General features: G+C 47.1%; 1 protein-coding gene and 2 long non-coding RNA genes across 12 annotated transcripts in view; 1 reads left to right on the forward strand and 2 right to left on the reverse strand.

Annotated features, from left to right (window-relative positions):
- The window catches only part of SHOC2 (SHOC2 leucine rich repeat scaffold protein), a 62828-nt gene extending 58287 nt beyond the window's left edge, over positions 1-4541 (reverse strand). Inside the window, exons 1-2 of one of the 4 annotated variants that reach the window (XM_085064865.1) lie at positions 4385-4541; positions 3448-3598 (exon numbers count right to left, since the gene is read on the reverse strand). The gene's annotated coding sequence lies outside the window, so the exon portion shown is untranslated. Of the gene's footprint in view, positions 1-3447; positions 3599-3717; positions 3852-4384 lie in introns of those variants that run through there. The other 3 variants (XM_085064866.1, XM_085064864.1, XM_085064867.1) reach the window with 3 other exon arrangements.
- LOC146435164 (uncharacterized) lies at positions 3926-13477 on the forward strand. Its single transcript, XR_014853165.1, has 2 exons — positions 3926-4047; positions 13265-13477. It is a non-coding gene; the product is annotated as an uncharacterized LOC146435164 (long non-coding RNA).
- LOC146435165 (uncharacterized) lies at positions 5522-16173 on the reverse strand. 7 transcript variants are annotated; one of them, XR_014853161.1, is made up of 4 exons: positions 12639-13269; positions 12306-12437; positions 10537-11014; positions 5522-6779 (listed from the first exon to the last, which is right to left on the reverse strand). It is a non-coding gene; the product is annotated as an uncharacterized LOC146435165 (long non-coding RNA). The 7 variants fall into 7 exon arrangements; XR_014853158.1 differs by lacking the exon at positions 5522-6779 and adding an exon at positions 6786-7056; XR_014853162.1 differs by lacking the exon at positions 5522-6779 and adding an exon at positions 14177-16173 and having other exon boundaries at positions 9206-11014; positions 12639-13348.
- Between the last annotated feature and the right edge of the window lie 31 nt (positions 16174-16204).

Raw genomic sequence — 16204 nt, forward strand, 5'->3', positions numbered from 1 at the left:
CACGAGCAAGATCTGTGCGACAGAAAGAACCTATTTTAAAGCCTAGCAGTCAAAGCAGCGAGTGAATTGAGATGTGCTGCAATATTTATGCAGCCATTATAATGCAAATGCGGGAGGTATTAGGAAGGCTATTTGCATTGGTGCACAGCCCCTTCAGTCTGCGCACAATGCCGGCAGAAAGAACAATTAGGATGCACGCATAACAAAAAGCCTCCGAGCGCAGGGTAGGCAGGTCCACTGAACCGGATACAATATCTACGGGATCACCAAGAATCCGTAGAAATGCTGGATCACCCCATACATCTGGTTCATATCTAGAAGATGAGGCGTCCTTGGGCACAAAAGCACGGTGAGGGTTAGCACAGCAAAGGTGAGAGCAAGCTACAGCCAATTTAATGTCTCACAGGGCAGCACCTGGGCTGAGCACAGCTCGGTCCCCAGGGCTGCTTCTCTCCACAAAACCCCATCAGCACCAACACACAGCAGCAAACTTTCAACTGGGCTAAAAAATAATAAATAAAAAACAGGTCCGTACTTTCCTGTGGCAAAAAAACGCTCTCCAGCACTTGTTGTGACAGAAAAGGACATGCACATCCACTCTGAGAACAGACTATGCTTTTGGAGAGAAAGCAAAAAGCAAACTAATGGACTCAAGTATTTCATTTTTTTTCAGTATTTACACCTTAATGGTAAAACAATACTAACAGAACCAATTGTACAGTCAAGCCAGATTGTTTTAAAAAGTTCTTTGACCGTGTATCCTAGTATTTATCTACACCAATTCAGAGCCTCTTAATACATCCTCACACCAGTCAGCATGTCTACAATTATGTGATGGGCTCTGTTCTCTCATGCATTTCTCTTGTAGAGCAATACAGATAAAGTACTTCTTAAACTGCGACAATCTTAAAAAAGTCTAAAATCACCACGTGGCATAAAATTACTTTTCATAAAGAAATTATAAACTGTACATCATTTCTATACAAAAGATACATTACCTGGAGGCTAATAATGGAAAAAATCTTAGTAATTAAAACTCCCTTTTCATCCAGAGACCTGGATATACTGAAAATGCCTTTACTCAACCAAATTTGATGTCAGAATTCCCAGATTTATAACAGTATGTGATGTGTGTTTCACAACAGAGTCAAGGCCAAGCAATGCAGCAAAAAACAAGCAAATTAAGGTCAATGGCTAATACTGCAAACATTACCTTGCTTATTTTAACAACCTGTTACATTTTATCCCGGTCCATTTTGTAACACAGCAAGACCACTGTATCAAACAGACTAGACGATGTCAGCCAGGACAGTTTCCACTAAAACAAGAGTTCTTTTTATCTGTACCATCAGTTGCAACTGGCTGTTTCATCTTCACTACTGCATCCTCCCCAGCCCTCTGTCACACACGCAAACCCACCAAAAAGAGAGGCAGAAACATCTCCGAGATGCAGTTGCATGCAGTAAAAATAAATACAAGTTATTACAACGACAGGGCGGAAAGCAAGCCTCACTTCAATTAAAAGATCATCCACTAAAATATAAAATCAAAAGCAATGAGCCTCGAAGCGTTTTGGGTGGGAAATGCCACTGGCCACGCTGAACAGGAGGGTATGGCGGGCTGGACATGAGGACACAGCAGCAGCTTTTCCTGCACCCAAAAAGCACAGCCACCCCAAACCCAGGCACTGGGGAGGGCAGGGCAAGGTGGGGATTGGGGACAGCCATCCCAGGGGCTGTGGTGGGACACGGGAAGGGACAACGCTGCCTTCGCCTCTTGCACACACATCTTTCCTCAGACACGAAGGACAACCTGCTTCTGGAGAGATACAGCTCCTGCCTAGCACCCACCCAAATTTTCCACAGTGGTATTTTGGAACCACTGAGATCTCTTACCGCAGTTTTACTTCCTTACTACCACACTAAGCCTTCCCAAAACGGAGCTTTGTTATTCACTGGGCTCCCTCAGCCTTGTCAAGAAGGGATCACAAAATGTGATCTTTCCCATTCCAAAGATGCAGAAGATGCTTTGGCAGCCCTAATTCGATTATCATTCATGAGCACCGTGCCCACATGGAGAGCACCTGCATCCACCTATGTCAGGGGTGCTGGACACAGGTCGGCAGGGTGACAAGCCAGGACTGCCACACACACACACTAACCCAGCAGAAAAACGCTTTTCTAGAAAGCCACAGCCAAGTCACAATCAATCCAAGGGTTTCCTAAAAGGCACACGCACAGCAGTGATCTTCTGAGCAATTAATTTCTGTACACAGGCTAACAGTGCGGGAGGACAGCTGGAGAAAATATTCCTCGTCTGAAGGAATCCCTTCAAACGCACGAAATTCCTGGAGCAGAATACACCCGTCAGTGCGATTTAAGTGTCAACATAACAAAGGAACGCCCCTCCCAGCACCTCCTGCCTTACAGATATGTCACGCTGGAAAGGAAAAACTACACCGGGAACAGCAGCTCTTCCAGCCAGCACTGTTCACCGACCCTCCCTTGCCATCACCCCAAACAAAAAATGCTTTTGGGGATTGTTTAACGTTTCTAGAAAGAGCAGATAGAGGGACGTGGAAGAAGACAGCACCCTCTTTGAGGATCCCTCGGTATTCCTCAAAGGGAGGCTGTGGACACAAGGAGAGCTTTGTCTGGAATCATCTTTGTGTATTACAAGGTTACATATAAAATTAGTTTTGCCTGATATACACGTTTTGCCTTGCCACACGTGCAGAAAAGCTGATGGCTGACAAACAGCCTAATATTAAAGGAATACGGCTTCAAATTAGTAAAATAATCTCCCATTTTACTCATCCAGTGCAAAGAATAATTACACAGAAAAACAAAATAGTCAAATCCAAATCATTCAAGGGGAATTAAGAGGATAAGGGTGTTACTAAAATTAAAATGTATACACAGTAGTGTAATAACAAATTCATGAGATACTGTAAATCTTTCCCAAAACCAGACTAGGTTTATATCAAGATCACCATACAACATATGCCTGAAATATGGCTGTAAATAAGTGTGATTTAATTTGACCACCACCTACTTTAAACCCTTGATTTTATAAACAGAAGTATATCATAATGACTAGTGATTAAAAAAAAACACCCGCAGTTTAAAAGGAAAAAGGAAGAATATATTGTCAAACATGCAAACAAGAAACAGTAAAAAATTAAGACCCAAAAGGTAATCACCAAAAGCATCTTAATTTCTATTTTGACAGTCCAAAAAAATCCCCACCAACTACTGCAGCAATGACAATACACACAACTGCAACTCCTTGATCATGAATATTCTGCCTCAAAAGAGTTTGCACATGTGCAGAACTCAATGCTTCTATAGTCTCATCCCAAAAACACAACTTAAAAATTACCAATACTATTTCAGCACTTCGCAACGGCTTCCTCACACGCTGTGACTTTTTATTTCATGTCCATACCTGCTCCTAAATAGGATGGACAAGTGCGGCAGCAACACAGTTTCACCGAACTTCAGTTCTGCTGAATTTCTCTGTAGCTCACACCCAGTCGCAATTTTAGTCAACCCGGCCGCTCACCTCACTAAGGTTACTACAGCTTTTGAAGCATTTCCTAGAGAAAGACACGAACAGCTCGCTGAAAACTCCTTCCACAGCCACAAACACAGGCGGGAAGCTGTCACACCGCTTCTCTCCGTCACACCTCTCTGTTTTAAATACCGGGGAAATCACCTGGCTAGACAGGAAGGAGACGACTTTTGAAACGCGATTCTGTCTCTGTGTCTCCATCAGGAGTGCCACAATAAATACATGGGGTGAAACAGGAAAAGAGCCTCACGCCTCTGCGAGAGGGTGGGGGACCGCACTGGCACTGGCACAGGCACAGGCACAGGCACAGGCACAGGCACAGGCACTGGCACAGGCACAGGCACAGGCACCGCAATCGCTCCCCGCTCGCCGGCAATCGTCACCCCGAGCGCCAGTGCCACTCCACGCACGCCAGCTCGCTCCAATCGCTCCGTGCCAGCCCCCGGCACCGAGAGCCGCCGGGAAGGAGGAGAGGTGAGGCTGCGAGACGGAGCTTCCTCCTTTCTTTTCGTTGTTATTGTTGTTGTTGCGGCGGTCGCTGCCATCGCCCGGCAGCGCGGGGCAGCCCCAGCGCGGAGCTCCGCGGGGGCGATGGCCGCCCCCGGCCCGGCCCGCCCCACCTGCGCCGGGCCCCGCGGAGCCGGGCGGGGCAGCTCCACCGGGGCGGGCACAGGCTCCCCGCCGGCCGCCCCCACCTGCGCCCCGGCCCTCCCCGCCTTTGTGCCCGCGGCCTCCCGTCGCCCCCGGCCGCCGCCCGCCGCCCGCCGTCGGCCGCCGCCCGGCCGAGCCCCCCGGCCCGCCCGCCCCGTACCGTGCGGCTCCGCCATCCTCCCGCGGCGCGCTCGGCACCCGCTCCGCGCCCGGCCCTGCCCTGCCGGCCACCGTCTGTGCGCACCGAGCCGTCACGGGACCGCCCGCCCACGGCCCTCCCGCGGCACTCGGGGCGGGACCGCCGAGCGCGGACACCGAGCGCTTCCAGGTTACGGCGGAAGCGCCGCGTTGCCCGTGGCGACGGCGGGAGCGGGGCCGAGCGGGGCCGAGCGGGCTGTGCGCTCCGCAGCCCGGCCGGCTCCCCGCGGCCCCTCGGGCGGAGCTCCCCGCGCTGTCCCAGCGCCCATCGCGGGGCTCCTGGAGAGCTCCCCGGCCCCGCACACCCCGCTGAAAGCTGCCGTCGTGCCAGCGCTGTGGAGATGTCCCCGGGTGAGGAGGACAGCCCGTAGCTCCGCGGTGACCGACTGCGGCTCATTAAAGTGTTACAACCAACAGGAAGTGTTTTCCTGCCATTGCAGCAGCTGAAGTGGCGAGTTGGCCCAGCGCAGGCAGAGCAGTTCTGCTGGGATGGCTTGGTGTGGAGCAGCTCTCCGCAGGGCTGTACAGCCACCCGCTCCTGCTGCAGGGCACCTTCAGCGCTGGGACATCGGCACGGGGATGGACAGGGTACCGCGGCATTCCCGGCTCCCCTTTTCCAACAAAATCGGGACAGTCCCCAGCTGGCAACCACTGTAACCTCGGACCTGACTCCTCTCTCTTAGCAGATATTTCAGGCTAAGCCCAACCAGGCTGCCCTTGCAAGGGATACGTGGGAGCTGCAAGAGAGGGCAGGAGGCATTCAGGAGGTGACAGCCACACCTCTGGGTAGAGAAATACACTCAAGTGTGACAGAGCACCTGCCGCCAGTCGCCCTTTCATTTTGGGTGGGCTTTACAAGCACGTCCTTTGACGACTTTTTATAACAGATCTTTCAGTATTTTGCTGAGAAAGGTTTAGCTTTTTAATGCTAAGTTCTAAAGTGGTTGCAATCAGTTCCCCTTTCAAGCCTAGATGGATTCTGCACTGCAGTAGTATCTCATTTTTTTAATTTCTATAATATGTTCAGATTAATAGGATCTCAGTACCTGCTGGTCTGGACTGGTCCCACTGGTAGTCATGAGTAAATTTGGGAGCCATTTCCTACATCAGGTAGTCAAATCCGAGTGTCTGCTCTTTCCATCAGATTTTTTATAACTTTTGGCAATCATCTGGGCTGGTTTCACCGAAACAAGGCTATTCACATTCAATTATCAAATACCAAAATTCTGCCAATTGCCTTTGTGTGGGTCTTGGGCAAACCAGACAGTTCAATGTGGTTACGTGGGCTTTTAGTAACGAATGCTGGACAGCATTAAAAGCAGAATTGGCTTTTTGGCATATTAGATCACAAGGGTGAAAACAGTTGAAATTTTCTAGTGACAATATTTCTTACGACTGGATGTTTATTAGCTGTTTTTAATCAGTAAAACTTCATTGTAGACAGTGCAGGATCCTCAATATGACATGGAAATACACACTTTGCCCTGAAAACATGGAGCCTGAAAGAAATGTTTCTTGTGTGACTTAATTGAACACAGTCTTTTGTATTAAAAGACTGTACCATTATAGGGAGGATCTGAATATTTTGTTAACCACGTACCTTTACATTTCTCAGGCTCTTTGTGTGCAAAGTGTCACTGCCCAGTTACCTTAGCATTGAAATATTTACCAAGGATAAATCCTAACCTGTACTCTGGTTCTGTTAGAGATTCTACTTCTGTTCCTACTCACTTTGCTTTAAAAAATATTATTTGAAATCCAATATGTTACTTTATACTCAAAAACCCTGATTTGTTCTGAAAAGCTGATATAAAGCAGAGCAAGACAATTGTCACAAGAGATAAATCAGCCAAGAAATTTACACTGGTAACTCCACCCTTCTGCTGCAAATCCTTAAATATGTCATATGAGATTAGACTGATACTACAGTAATACTTGTGCCAACAGTCAGAACTAACAGACATTTTTGCAAAGGCAGAATTCATGCATGCAAGATTTGGTTTTAATCTCCCCAAATGGAGTAGTTAATTTTATACCCTCCTACTGGATGCTGGAAAGCTCGGCTCCAACCTACTCCCAGTCCCCATCAGTACTGTTTTCCCCAGATCTCATTGGCACAGACCTGTCCCAGTGCAGAAGGTGAATATAAGAGTTCACAGTCCTTACAGGTATTAGTTAAGGGTCTCTCAGGATCAGGAAGCTGTGCTGACAGGCCTGTGTTTTGAACCTTGTGGTACTGTGACTGAGTGTCTCTCCATAAGACAAATCCACAGACAGCAAGTCAGAGGCTCCTCAGTCTTTGTTGCCCCAGAAAAACCACAGGACTGTACAAGGACCTTGAATTGTTTTCATCCACACTGAAATAAACAGGAGCAGAAATATAATTAAAGAGCATTTCATAACCTACATGGTTCTGAATTAAGGTTTCACTGGCAATTTCATTTGGACATTGCTTAACTTTTAAAGGCTTGGGTTTGCAACCTTCATAATGTTCCTGTAACACCTGTAGCATTTCCTGTGCTCCTGAAAAGGGCACCTGCTGGTGCAGGATCACACAGCATCACAGCACCTCCATGGGTCATCAGCTGTGCATCCCCACCCTTGTGTGTCCAGCACAGACTTCTGCCCTTTTTACTGAAAGAGAAACAGCAGCAGTGGACTGTTATCCTCCATCCAGACCAGCAGCAGAGGGGGATGAGTGTTGGAATTTGGATTATTCAGTGGATTCATAAAACCATTCCTAAGGCTATTTAGTATTTACACAGTTGTTTCAAACATGTTTCTACAAAACAGTGTGATTTATTAGGAGCTAGCTCTTACACAATGGACTAAAGTAAAGCAATTAATTAGTTAGGCTTGCTTAAGCCAACCACAAGATCAATCTAGCAACTTCAGAATCATCTTTGACCGAATTCAGATACCTCTGATATATAGTCCCACTTGCCTTTCCTTAATTTAGTGGCTGCCAGACTAATGAATTGACCCTTTCTCTCTCGGTCATGTGGCCTTTTCACTACCTCCTCCCAACTGTAAAATTTTTGTCATCTAACTGCCCAAAAGCCTGCTCTCCTCCCCCAGGCAGGCAGCTGCTGCTGCCTCAGCCAAGGACACTCTGCTCCAGTCGTTTCTGTACTGCTGCTGGGGCAGACAGCACAAGAGGCAAATTCTTTGCTGGCTGAGCCAACATGAAGACCAGCCTCAGGGAAGCTCTGTTCCACTTCCAGCTCTGCAAGTCAGGATGTCCCAGCAAGCACAGCCCGTTGTGCCCCTCTCCACCCACATACCCCTCTGCTCTGCTCTGCTCTGCCCTGTGTGGGGCTGCTTCCCACAGCTCTCCCCTGCTACTCCATTTCCTCCCTGCTGCCTGTACCTAACCTCCACTCTCAGACTTGGATCACCTGATGCTTCCCCAGACTGTCCCTCCTTTCTTAATCTCCAGCATGGCCTCCAACTTTGGTTCCCCACACCAAGTCCTAGGCTGGTCTCTTTTCTGGTTCCTCATGTCACAGTCTGTCCCCCTGACTTTCCACTCTCTTCCTTCTTTCCTTGTACTGGCAAACTGAATTCTGCTGTGTCTTCTGTCTGCCAGTTCCTTGCCAACCAATCTCAACATAAAACTCCTCTAATTCCCAGTTGTTCTTTCTTTCTATATCTCAGTCTCCCACTATCATGTCTCAAATCTCCAAATTCCATCCTAGGTTTTATCTTCCTCTCATCTACACCTCAATCCATCCAGTCCTTCCTGCCATCCATATCCTATTCCTTTCCCTTGAATCATCAGTTTTCCAAAAGTTTGGCTTCAAGGGTTCAAGGGGTTTAGTTATTCTGGGGGAGAGAGGCATGTTTTGAAGGCTGATGGCACAACAAATCCCACTTCATTTTGTGAGCACCATACCCATCATGGAAATAGTGTATGCCTTTGGCACTCTTTTCTATCTTCCCCTTGAATGGCACCTTGGCTCCACTGCTTTTATTATGAGTAGACAAAAACTGGGAAGACTGAACCACTTGGCAGAAGGGGAGAGAGGAAGGCACAGAAACTAAACCTGGAGGATGCACATGGAGAGTCAGAGCCCTTGTCAGTGTTTAGAAGATGATACTCAATGCAGTGGCTGACACCAAGCTCTGTCCCATTGAAATCAGACACTGAGCCCCCAGAGCAAAAGCTTCTGCTTGGGGTAAGATGCCTTTGCAACACAAAGAAGGATGCAAAGAAGGGGAACCCCAAAATGTGGTTCTCTGGTAAAGGACTACAGTACAGTAAGATGTTGCTATTTTTACTGTCTCTTCCTTTTATATATTCAGAGGCAGGTCTGCTTACTTGAGTGACAAGAAGTTCTTTCTGCTTTTTTCTCCAGTTGTTTTTACAAAGTAAATGTATGATAAAAGGACAGAGTATCTATGTTCTCAAAAACATGCAGCACAATTTAGGATTTTAGAACTACCATATAAAAATTAATTCTGGTCCTGCCAGCTTCTACTTTCATCTCATTAGCCACCTATCCATGTCTGTTAGCAATTTTTTAAACAGGCTTCCTAAGTCTTACAAGAGCTCTTCCAGGTGGAAAGACAGGACATACCAGCACTGAGACAGCACATCCACAATGTCACGCATGAAGTTATTTTCTTATTTACTTGTATGGACACAAACATTTTCCCAGTATTTGCTGTGTCCTAACTGCCCCAAGGCCAGCAGTTCTTCAGTTTGTTTAGTGCAAGGGAAAACTGCAAATCCAGCAGGCTATCAAGCAAGCTGATCGTCAATTATACAAACGGAGAGTCAACCAGTTCAAACAATTTATCTTTCAAAGTCAACATGACAAACAACAGAAACAAGCAAGAGCTTTTTCATTCACAACAGACAATAAACTATTTTTTCAGTGTAGCTATTCTAGACAGGATAGTAACAGCTGTTAGAAACTCCTACTTTTCTCTGCAGTGAAAGACAGGGCAAATTAAAGGCTTCAGTTGCCTGTACTTTGAAAGGGGAGAAAGGCCAGAATGAAAAACTCAGTTAAACTGAAACAGATGCTGATTATTCCAGCTCCAGTCAGGACATCCCTAAAGAAACCAACCTTTCTTGATTTAATTTTCTTTTCTGGTACTTGAAAATCCATTTCTGACATCCCAGGGTAACTCAAAAGGACAAAGCATGATCCAACAGGACTTCCTGTGCTCTGGTAGACAAGCTTCTCGTAGCTTTGGTCTGCAACACCTGAATTTCAGTAGGTAGTGTGCCTACCAAGGACTAACCACATCCAGGTGTAGTATAACTCACAATACAAAAAGGCAAGAGGGGATGAGTATTCAGAAAAGTGAGTTTAAATCTACAGAGGTTGAGCTTCCTCTGTAGTCAGTAAGATAAGCCTGTGCTTAGGCACTCTGAATCATATTCTGAAGAAATCACTTTTTCCATTGACCTCATGCAGACCCTGGGGAGTTGAGCTTTCCAAGGGAAAAGCCACTTCCTCCCCAGGAAAGTGCATTCAAGTCTAAGTGGCCCTGGGTTCACCAGCTTTTCACATGCCTCACGTTGCTCCGGGACTCAGGAGCTGCTGGAGTGCTGTAGGTCTGTGCCTGCAGGTGGTACAAGGCATCTCCAACCATTGTACCTGTTTCCCTTGGCTCTCATGGCAGCCTTCTAAAGCTGGCTGGCACCAGTGCTGTGCTGCGGTGTGGCTCAGATTTCATTTACACTGCATGTTGTTTCATGCCTCCAGAGATCCAGAGATTAGTACCAGGCTGACTGGAATGGCACAGTGGGTAGGAATGCGAGTGCAGCCCAAGTTTTTCCTCTGCTGAACTTCATACAAGGGCATATCCTGACTCCATTCCACATAAAGGAGGGAGGAGGCTTCCACTTCCCCGTTGTCCTCTCTGATCTTCGAGCTTTCAGCAGCCACAACAGAGTGGCAGTGTAATCCCTCCTTTGGAGAGAGAGCCTGGCCACAAGCAGTTCTGAACTCTATCATTTTTAGCTGATAAAGATGTGAAGCCAAAGGAAGGAGGCTGCTGCAGTAGCTGAGAAAGGGGAAAGGTCTCTGGGAGTGGTGGCTCCAGGAAGGCAGAACAACTTTATTACAAGTTTTTTTGAGATTGCTGTAAACAACTCACCTGTGTCCTAAAAGTGGCTGGGAGTGGCAGCACGTCCATGCTGAGCTGTGTGAAACAGCTGCCCCTGCCCAGGCACATATCACTGCCAGCAGGTTAACCCAGGCCACAGGCACAAGCAGTTTTCCTTGGGATTACAACTTGTCACTGCTCTGAGCTCCACTGCCTGAAATGTGGAAGAAGACAAAGATTAGCTGAATAAGAGAGTCTCCAGGAAAACAAACAAACAAACATACAACCCTTGTTCACATCCTTACAATCAAAAAATATTATTTAAAAGTAACCCAGGAAGAAAGAGTGGAGTTTGAATAAAATATTTGCCTGTTGATCTTAACAGCTGCAGCTCTGTTTTCTCTTCCTCTTCCAAAGTGCCAGCAGGGTTTGAGTGCTGGAGCCAGGGATGTATTTCCTGAATGGTGACAAATAGCAGTAAAGCCTAAAGTCAATTCCACATTGAAATTCTTACATAAATTGCTCCTTCCTGAAGAAAAAGAGATAGATGAAAAATAAAATCAGAAAATAGTATGAAATAAGTAATCTTGCAGTTCAGTCACAGGAAGTGAAAGGAACAATCCCAACAATGATGCTGGCTCAGTCAGGGAGCCAGGCATTATAGGGAGTACACCTATAAAGGAAGGTTTCAGCTGAGGAGCTCTAAATGAAACCGAGAAAACTAAATCCTTTGGGTGCAGATAGATCTTCCAAAAGTACATGATGAAACTCCTTCTGCCCAGAGCCACAAACTAGAGCAGAGTGAGTGCCAGCAACCCTAACATTTATGATTATGGTGGTAATGCACAGGAGCCTTGATCTTTGTGTGGGGGGCTGTACAAGAAGAGTGTTCTGATTCAGAGGCTGAAAGCCAAGTGTAAGACCAGAAAAATGACATATATTTGTCACAGGCACAGGGAGCATGAAGAAAGAAAAGCAGTCAGAGTGCTGCCAGGTTTTTTTATAGGCCATACAGGCAAGGAGAGTGTTGGAGAGAGCTTGGAAACATTATTTTTTCAACACACGTTATTAAAAGCCTGGTTGCAAGGCTGGGAGGAAGCACAGACATGTTTGAAATGGTAGCAAGTAGGCAGTGGAACTGGTCACCACTAGCTGATCTTGGGAAAAGTGCTGATATCCCAGTAATACTCTAGAACAAATGAACAGGGATGGGCTAGGGAAAGACGGATCTTGAAGAGGAAGGAGCGATACAGAGCAAAGGGCTAAGAACAGTCCTGCATTGTGAGGACAAGGGCTTAGTTATCCAAGAGTTTTCTTTCCCTCTCTTGTTTCCCAGGGGGAGGAGCGGTGTTTCAAGGGAGAATAATACAATGATTTGACTGTGCTGAGAGATTTATGGTTTGACTTTACCATGTGTTAAAATATTGATTCTCTTTCTAACATATGCTTGAGATACTGACAATAGTTTTTCTATATAGAAGACTGACTTCTGCATACAAAGGGTGGGACTTCATAGTAGGATGCAGCGAGGATGAGTAAAAACAAAGTGATGTAAGTGAAGCACAAGTCTCGAATTTCTTCCACTCAATTAAATAAAGATAGCAAGAGAGACACAGAGCAGTGTGTGGTGGTGAGAAGCTGGAATAATTAAACAATAATCTGACAGACGGTGCACTTACGGGCAATTACAGCAAGCCTCTGCTGGCACTTCAGGGCATGAGGCCAAAGACTTAAGCGATTCAAACCACACAAGTAGAGCAGTAACCTCCTAGAAATGCCAGTGTAGAGCATTTGGCTCAGGAGCCCAGAATGGGACTTACATGGAGCCAGGTCTCTGCATTTACCAGGTGTTAGCAGGAAGAGCAGCCTGTCAAAAAGCTGTTTCTGTGTCCCTTGGCTAATGCATTTCCAGGCACGTCTCCTTGCCTTTTGCATACAGCTTGAGGATCCCACTGCATCAAACAACAAAATAAGTGTATTCAGAAAGCTCAGCTAAAAGAAATCACTTGTCTGTCAACTCCCTTCCTAAAACAAGGACTGGGTTAAACACCAAGCTATCAAGCTTCAGGCTCTGAAGGCATTTGGGATTCCCACAGGGAGCCACACCAGGCTTTCAGTTCCCCGCCTTACCCCACCCAGCAAACCCAAACCACCTTCCTCCTCCTGCCTCTGAAGCTGGGCTCTGTGTCCCACAGTACCACTCAGCAGTTTCAGGGGAAATTGCATAAAATCTGCAGGTGTATTTCTGAAAGCACTGGGATGCCTTGTTCATCAAATGCTGCCACACTACATTTCTAATCTCATCAGCACACAGAGAGGTGAAACAAGCTCTAGATTTTCAGAAAAGAAGAAAAGAGAGAGAGATCCAAGTGGAAAGCAAACACAGGTCAGGTGCTGTTAAAAGCTTCTTAAACTGTCAACAACGTATTTACTTAAACTCAGAGCAGAAAGTCACCTTCAAGATGGGTAGTTCTCACCAAAGTGGCTTTATTTTTAAACACCCATGTCTGGAGCAACATGATTATACAGGACTCTGAACCAAATTTTTGCTTTTTAAAGTAAGGAGTTGATTTCAGGCTTTCTCGTCATATGGAAAACATGAACTTGAAAGGCTCAAAAAGCAGAGGGAAAATAAAAAGCATTTAAAATGTATAAAGACAAAAACCAAGCCTCATAAACAAATGGGACTGGCAACATTGCTTCACCTAAATGCTTTTTTCTTCTACTTAGTCGGAGATGTTTCTCAAGACTTGAAATAAGTGTTGTTTTGTATCTGCAGGGCTTTCAGCAAGCGGCTGCCAAATTACGAAACCCTCTGGATTCCAGCAATGCACATCTCTGCTGTCTGCCGCACTCGGAGTATCTGGGAACAGGAGGAGGAAAACAAGCTTATCATTTATAAAATTATTGCTGGTTTTGTGGTTGTGAGGCTCTCTGCAGTGCACAAGAATAACTTGTTTGTGACATCAGTAAAATAAGGATGCACAACCTAGAGCATGTTGTCCTCTCCATGGATACCATGCTTACACTTTCTCAAGTAACACTGGGTTTCATCCCAAGGTCCAGTCTCAGGACTCGGGGAAGTTTCGTGGCATGAGGACACAACTTGAGACCTGGGCACAAGGACAGTCTTGTTCTGACTTCTCCAGCCCCATGGAGTGACACCAAGATAATGCACTGACTCAGCACAGTCCCATTGCAAGTGCACAGTGCTTTTCCTAGATTGAAAGGGTTTGGCAAACAGCTTTCTAGCTATTCCTGGCAACTGGAAAGGCCCATGAGAGAAATGAATGTGTGTTCAAGCAGCACATGTCAAGCCCAGAGGCCAAAAAGGTCAAAAAATGGGGTATAACTATGCTTTCTTTAGCAGAAGAGATTGGATCCCTCATCTGCGACTGGAAAACTCACATTTTTTCTTGTTTCTCTTCCAACAAAACAAGGGGAATTAGGTCCTCTATTAAACACTTTTCCCTCCTCTTAACTATAGCCAACACCATTCTAGTGAATAAATACCAGCATTACTCAAAACTAAACCCAGTCCTGTTTTTAAAGGACTTTTAAAAGTAGGATATTAAACTGCATGCCCATGCCTCCCTCCTCTCATCCAGACCTCCCAATCATGAAGGTGGTAACTATGATTTTTTTCCCAGGAAAGGAAAAAAGGAAGGAGGTGTCTTAAAAACAGACTTACCAGAAACTGTTGAAAACAACCTCCACAATCACGCCTGTCCCAGTGCTATCAGCTTTCTAGATAGGCTGCCAAGCTGGCATTTGAGTAGCTAAGAAAATGGATCTAGTACAGGATGCCAGACTCCTCAGTCACTAAAATGCTCAAGTAACAAACTGAGTTGACCATTGTTTCTTATCACCAAGCAAACAAACCCCGTTGGCAGGAAAACTGCTTTTGGAAAGTGATTCCCTGCATGAATGAGATGGGCTCCAAACGCCAGTGCTCACATAATGCTGGACTCCAGGTGGCCATTGGCACTGTGAAGGACACTGGCAAAAAAATCTGGCCTGCAGTTTGATTTCAACATCTTGTTTTCAGCTCACTTCTCTTGCTCTGCAGGCCATATTTGTTACCACAGGAATAACTCCTGCTTTCACAGTGCAAAATTTTCAGTCATAACTGGGTATCTTTTATGTTCACTTTTAGCCATAGCTGTATCTAAAGTGCTGGATCGGTTCTTAAAAACAAACAAACAACTGCCAAATTACTGATCTGTGAATTGCACATACTGTTTAAAATGCCCTGGTCTACAAACATCCATCATAAAGTGGTGTCTCGTCCTTTCCCTTCCAGTTAGCACAAAATACTAATTGGCACATAGAAAAGCACATCAGACAAAGGAGCTTTTCCCACTGAAATCAGTGGGAATGCTTCTGAGCACTTCAAAGGGTAGAGAAGGATGTCCCCAGCAAGCCCATCCATTTTACAGCCTCATCAACACCAATCTTCTGACCTGAAAGTGGAATATGTGAGTAAGAACAAGAAGGCCCCATTTTTGTGCAGCCCAGGACCAGCCCAGCAGTGTTATCTTTGGCCAGCTCCACAAAAGGCAGGAAGGAGGAGCACTGCTCTCACCCTCTGTGGGTTCTGCTGGCCTCCAACCCAGCATCAGGGAGGCTTCCAACGAGGTGGAACCAGGCTACCTGAGGGACCGTCAGCTTCCTACTCTAGGTTGCTTAGAGGAAAAAGGAAATAGTTCTGGAACAATGCAGACAGAGACTTTAAATAACTATCAGAGAGGTGCCGCTTACTGGAAGTTAAAAGTTTTATCACTGTTCTCCCAGCAAACCGTGGATCCCACAGCTGACAGGTCCACCTGAGCTAGCAGAGGGAAGCACACAGACAGCCACCATCAAGGCAGAATGGAAAAGAATTATCAGCAAAGATCATTTTCCCCCTCGTTTTACTCATCCACGGCCAGTCCCTGTGCATTGCAAGAAGCCAGGTCTCAGTCCCAGAATGCTGAAAGGAGCCGTCCCCACCTGCCAAGGCCAGGTTAGCAGGATTACCAGCCTGAACTGCCAATCCCCGGGTGTGCAGGGTGTGCAGGGCGCACCGGCAAGCTCATTAACAAACTAAAATTACAGCACATCCCGGAATCGGGGCTGGCTGGGGCCCCGCCAAGGCACAGGGCAGGTGAATCCCTGTGCCCCATCCCGGTCACACACGGCTCCCCGCGGGTTTCCCAGGGAAGCTGCTCCCAGCGGCACAGATCCTCCCAAAGGCCCTGTGGGGGGCTGGGGGATCCCGGGGCACTTGCCCATCCTGTTCGGCCACACTGAAGCTCTCGCTGTGTGGAAAGGCGCTGGCTTTTACTGCTGTTTACATGTCAAACAGCAGCGTGATTCACGGCGCCGATCCCGAGGCGCTGCCTGGAAACGAACACCAGGACGCGTACGCCCTGGCCACGCCCGTCTGCTGGACGGTGTCTGCTGCGGATTTTATTTACAGAAGCAGAAAATAAACCATAAAAGCGCCCCAAAGGCCGAGTTCCGCGGCGGGCCCCGGCGGGCGGGCAGGCAGTGGCTCGCCGGGCCGGGCAGGCCCGCGCAGGTGAGACGGCTCCACCCCAGCGCAGAGCCCGGCGCAGCTGAGGCGGGGAGCGGCATCCCGGCACCCCAGAACCGGGAGAGCCCCGGGGGAGCCGCTCCCGCTCCCGCCCCGCCCGGGGCTGCCCCGGCGCAGCGGCACCCTAAGCACTACAATTCC

This window comes from Lichenostomus cassidix, chromosome 6 (genome assembly GCF_008360975.1).
Source record: "Lichenostomus cassidix isolate B80296 chromosome 6, HeHo_3.0, whole genome shotgun sequence".
In the NCBI taxonomy this organism is placed as follows: Eukaryota; Metazoa; Chordata; class Aves; order Passeriformes; family Meliphagidae; genus Lichenostomus; species Lichenostomus cassidix.